This window comes from Micropterus salmoides, unplaced genomic scaffold, assembly GCF_014851395.1.
Source record: "Micropterus salmoides isolate LMB-PRFRI ecotype aquatic unplaced genomic scaffold, ASM1485139v1 Ms_hic_scaffold_10, whole genome shotgun sequence".
NCBI lineage: Eukaryota > Metazoa > Chordata > Actinopteri > Centrarchiformes > Centrarchidae > Micropterus > Micropterus salmoides.
This window is the reverse complement of record NW_024040041.1, coordinates 10,804,549-10,810,863: the sequence shown is the minus strand read 5'-3', so window position 1 is coordinate 10,810,863 and position 6,315 is coordinate 10,804,549.

Genomic DNA, 6,315 nt, shown 5'->3' with positions numbered 1-6,315 from the left:
ACATTTCCAACTCTGTGTTTCTATTGTGTTACTGTTGCTCTCCTTCTACTGCACATCTTATACAATATACACATACAGTATCTCTCAAAAGTGAGTACACCCCTCACATGTTTGTAAATATTTGATTATAACTTTTCATGTGACAACACTGAGGAAATGACCCTTTGCTACAGAATAAAGTAGTGAGTGTACAGCTTGTATAACAGTGTAAATTTGCTGTCCCCTCAAAATATCACATCACACAGCCATTAATGCCTAAAGTGCTGGCAACACAAGCAAGTACACCTCTAAGTGAAAATGTCCAAATTGGCTCCAAACTGTCAATGTTTGGTGTGGCCACCATTATTTTCCAGCACTGCCTTAATTCTGTTGGGCATGTTCACCAGAGCTTCACAGGTTGCCGCTGGAGTCCTCTTCCACTCCTCCATGACAACATCACAGAGCTGGTGGATGTTAGAAACCTTGCACTCCTCCACCTTCCGTTTGAGGATGCCCCACAGATGCTCAATAGGGTTTAGGTCTGGAGACATGCTTGGCCAGTCTATCACCTTTACCCTCAGCTTCTTTAGCAAGGCAGTGGTCATCTTAGAGGTGTGTTTGGGGTCGTTATCATGTTGGAATACTGCCCTGCGGCTTTCCAAAGAGAGGGGATCATGCTCTGCTTCAGTATGTCACAGTACATGTTGGCATTCATGGTTCCCTCAATGTGCTGTAGCTCCCCTGTGCTGGCAGCACTCATGCATCCCCAGACCATGACACTCCCACCACCATGCACACTGTTTGCAGGCTTTCTTGTGCATCATCTCTGCACTCAACTTCTTTGGTTGACCATGGCGAGTGGAACTTGTCCTGTTGAACTGCTGTATGGTCTTGTCCACCATGCTGCAGCTCAGTTTCAATCTTCTTATCGCCTAGGCCATCTTTATGTAGAACAACCATTCGTTTATTCAGATCCTCAGAAAGTTCTTGCCATGAGGTGCCACATTGAACTTCCAGTATGAGGGAGTGTGAGAGCGATAACACTAAATTTAACACACCTGCTCCCAATTCACACCTGAGACCTTGTAACACTAACAAGTCACATGACGCCGGGGAGGGAAAATGGCTAATTGGGCCCAATTTGGACATTTTCACTTAGGGGTGTACCCGCTGTTGTTGCCAGCGGTTTAGACATTAATGGCTGTGTGATGTGTTATTTTGAGGGGACAGCAAATTTACACTGTTATACAAGCTGTACACTCACTACTTTACATTGTAGCAAAGAGTCACATGAAAAGATATTAATCAACATTTATTTATATAGCACTTTACAGCAACCAGCAGGTGTCCAAAGTGATTTACATCAACCAAGAATAAACAACACAGCATTCAATAAAAGACAAGAAAAAAATAAGGTTACCTAAAATCATCAGAAGAAGAGGGAAGTTGTTGCACCACTTCTGTGTATTAAAAGCCATTATAAATAAATAAGTTTTAAGTTTTGGTTTAAAATTAACAACATCCGTTATAGTGCGAATGTCAGGGGGGACCTTGTTCCAGAGTTTTGGGCCAGCAACAGCGAAGGCCCGATCGCCCTGCTGTTTGTACCTCAACCTCGGGACTTCTAAAGCCCGTTGATCCGAAGACTGCAATAGCCGATTGTGCCCACCCGAAGTTAAAAGCTCGGACAAATACTTCGGGGCTAGGCCATTTAAGGATTTGAAAACAAACGATAAAATCTTGATATCGATTGTAAAACGCACCGGAAGCGAGTGTAGTGTAAATAGAGCGGGAGTGATGTTTGCACTTCTAGATGTATTTGTTAAAAAGAGAGCAGCAGCATTTTGCACAAGTTGAAGATGCGAGATGGATGTTTGACTTAGACCAACATAAAGAGCGTTACAATAATATAGCATTGAACTAATAAAGGCATGAATAGCCTTTTCTAGATCATGCCTCTTAAGAAAAGGCTTTACTTTAGCCAGGAGACGAAGTTGGAAGAAGCTCGTTTTCACAACATTGCTAATCTGCTTGTCAAATTTCATGCTGCAATCAATATAATCAAATATTTACAAAACTGTGAGGGGTTTACTCACTTTTGTGAGATACTGTATATATATAAGACTTCTAGGGTAATTATCTAAAGCTACTATCTACATCTTCTTTTACGCCACAATAAAATCTATGTAGGTGGAGTGCAATGGAAGTTGTCCTCTAGATTAATTAATTTCCATTCTTACATTGTTTTGAACTGTCATTCTTGCTCCTAATATGTATATGTTAGCTGCCATAACACATTTGGCACTCGATAATATTTTACGCACACAAAATGCACAACAAAGCTCAACTGAGGGAGTTGCACACACATAAAAATGTCAGTGTACCTAAATGTATCAGAAATAAAATATGATTTGTATTTGAATGAAAAGAAGGAAACACAACTGAAAAAGAAAAAAGTAAGTCTAAAGGGAGTTAAACTGAAAGCTGAGTAATTGTTAATTGTCCATGTAAAGGAAATAGAACAGAATAGAACATTTTTCTTTATGAAATGGAGGTTGTGCATATAATGAGAGGACGTTCACATGAACGTGAAAGTTAAATAATTAGAAAGTGGTTGACAGAAATCTGAAAAACTCCTCAGGCCCATTTTGCACGCACTTTGGACACGATCCTTCACTTCAGCATGTCAGTTTCCCGTCTGTCACTGTCAAGTCACCAAGGCCACGCTTCAATATCGGATCATGACGTTAAATTAACACCTGTGCAACATCAGTCAAGCTTTATCCTGCAATATGAGTTATAGTAACAATAGTAACTGTGAAGAAAATAATTGCAATGTTTGTGCCAAATTGTGTCAGTCTGGTCCCTTGGATGTACAGTGGATGCTGTTCAAATGTAGTCCTATCCATTTAAATCCTATTTTTTATTTTGACACCTGCATTCCATTTAAAAGAAGGCTGGATTTTTTGGTCACATTCTGACAAAAGCCAATAAAAGGATACTCTCTCTCCTCTTATTCCTCTGCTCATCTTCTCTTTTCATCTGCTCTAACTCTCTCTACATTTTTCTTCCATTTCCACCCTCTCCTACTCTTGCATTTGTCAGCTCTCTTTCTTTAGTTCCATGTCCTTCTTTTCTCCTCTACTTTCTACTCATCTTTCACCTTTCTTCACCATTTCCTCTCCTCTACTCTCCCACTCACCCTTCATTAAATTTAATAGAAATCTTAAGGAGGATAAACAGGTTAAGTTTCCTCAAAGCCAGCCTCATTCTTTCTCTTCTTCTCTGTCACCGCCGCCTCCGCTGCCACTTCAAACCGTGTCCCCTCTTTACCTCCGCTTCATCCTTTCCTCAGTCTTTCTCCATTCCTCACCTCGTCTTTCCATCCTCTCATCAAACAGTCTCCCACGTCTCTCAAATTCCAGTGTGTGTGCCCCCACCACACCACGCCTGTCACTCCTACTCTTTCTTCCCCTCTGCTTGACTCCCTTTCACGCTATAGCTGCTCGTCATTCCAGTACTCTCTGACTGTCACTCAGCAGAGATCAGTTCTGGGTGGAGATGAACACAGAGAAAAAGGATGGAGTTATGTGAGGGTAACTCAGACAAGGCCATGATACAGCGAGAGGGAGCGAGAGATGAAGGGATCTAAAATAAGGGACGGGCCCTGAAAACAAGAGAAAGTGGAAGTCTGAAAGCAATGACATTGGTGATTACCAAAAGAACGAAGACATAAATCAAGTGAATACGTTAAAGTGAAATACTGAAGTTTGATGACATCTGTAGGTTGATGGATGTCTGCAGTTGTGTTTGGCAGAGTGTTTTTCTTTTTTTTATTTACTGCCCTGTACAGTACCGTCCCAAGCCGGTGCCCTCCCATAACCTCGTCCTTGACTGCAGGGGCCAGACATTGTATACCTGCCATTGATTCGGCGCCAACACACACACACACACACACACACACACACACACACACACTCACCTACACACACGCCTAAACAAAGATATTGTACTCCTTAGAAGTGGATCAAGACAGGATGGAATTCAATGTTTACCCTCTCCATTGTTATTAGGAGTGTTTGTGCCGTGTGTGTGTGTCTCTGTGTGCATTTGCTGCTTTATTTTATTGCCATTATCTCTCTGACCAGACCAAAGCACTGCATTAAAATTAAACATGCTGCTGATTATACCGGGCAGACACTGTCTGGTTTAGAATAGAGCCAAATTTCTTACGTTGTTTTGTGGCATGTCAAACATGTTGGTTGCCTGTTTTGCAGTTTGAGCAGTTCTACAGTCAGCAATCATAGCGTTAGTTCAGGCAAGCAGCTTGTAATGCTCCTCCACCCCAGCTCCTCCTTTCAGACCGTATCTGATAATCATGTCATTCTGTTATTGATGCCTGCTCTGTTCTGTACCCTGGGGGGTCTTTGCTGCTGCTCTCTGCCTCTGGCTTCATGTGCACATGCACATGATGGACAGGGACGTGCTCTCCCTGTCTTATGGCTGTTCCACATATGCATGTGGAAGGGCAGGGAGATCCCAGGACAGACCCATACTGCCAAATATAACTTATTATGCCGCATTATTAGTTACTTTGATGAAATTTCTTCTGACTGAACTGTAGTTTTGACCGTTTTAGAAAAGTGAACAAACCATTTCGTCTACATCTACCTGCAGCTTCATATTTACTTACTTTCTATTCATAGTTGAATTGCACAAAGTAATGCTTCTTTTCTTTCTTTTTGTCAACATTGTTGAGGATGCAGACGCAGTTGTCTTGCTTGAATAAACCTCATTGGAATTATCGAATGCCAAATCCGACCGGGGGTTTCTGTGTTTATGTTCAGTGTGAGCACCACATTGTGGTCACACCGCTGATCCGTACAGTGTGAGCATAAAAGTCACAGGTTCTGGCCATACAGAAAGACCGATCAAATGTGTAGTGAGAGTAAACACAACGTAGAAGACGAATAAAAAGTGTCTGCCCGGCTTTACCCATGTATCAGAACTATATACTTAAGAGTAAGTTTAAAGGGAGAGTAAGTGATTCCCTTTAGTGTTCCCTCAGAAGCTCTGCCCCCCAGATTTCAAAGCTCAGAGATTTCTACAGCGTTGAAACGCCTTTGCCTTTGCCTGGTCATATAACTTTCTTCTCTGCTTATACTCGTCAGACCTTTTTTTCTTTGGCTGTTTCTTGGCCATCTCACCTTCTTCACATTGCCGGGAGTCCAGTACGTTTGATTATGCTTTGTATAGAACTCTCTCTCCTACTACCCCCCTCCCCCCCATCACTCCTGTGCACTAAAGCCACCTGTTGCTGATTGGTAGGAACAATGATGTGTGGCAAGGTCCACAACACTTTTTTTGTTTTCCATTTATTATTTAATAGTGCGTCATTTTAGGAAATATGCTTCTTTGCATTCTTGCCAAGACTTAGATGACTGGAATCTGAAGCTACAGCCAGCAACCAACTAGCTAAGTTTAGTACAAAGACTGGAAATGGGGGAAACAGCTGGTCCTCTCCAAAGGTAACAAAATCCACCAACCAACACTTAGCTCACTAATTGACATATTATATCTTGTCGGTTTAATTCATACAAAAAACTAAATGTAAAAATAACAAGATGTAGTTTTAGACTCCTACTATTTTCTGGCAAATATGTCAGACTATTCCTTTAAAACAGTGCCACTTTCCCTATACCTCCTAGGTAGAAATTAGCTGACAGTGTCTGACAGAGTAGATTTCCAGCCACTATTACAGAGTTGGGTCTAATATTATTTGTGTCTAATATTATCTCAAAGGTTAAAAAGTTCTTCAAAGTAACACTGTCTCACTGGAGGTAAAGTGGTTCGAGGACTCTCATCATTGCAGCTCTCATAAAAGTTTCAGTAGCGGATGAACCCCCCCCCCCCCACCACCACCAAACACGTGGGTCTGCTGCCTCTTAATCCCAACCGTGGGACTTTTGTACCAGATCCCTCTTTGTAACCCTCTCATCTTTCCATCTTCTTCAGTCACAAGAAAGTACACAAAGAGCTCACACTATCTGTTCCTCGTGTCAGACAAAAAATAGAAATGGCCTGCTGTGAAAGGAGAGCCCTGCACTAACCTTTCATAAGGCAATGTGGGTCAATTTAAAATAAATAAATCTATTGGGTGTCTTATGTTTCCTGTTGTATTTTCTCAATTTATTATTGGAATGCATAACTTAGCACTACACGGAGTAGTGTTATAGTGTGTTTGTGTATGCACCATCCTCCATTTCCATAGCTTGTCTCTCTTTTCACTATTTACCTTTGTATTTTACCCAAGGAAGTCTACCACAAATGCTCTCC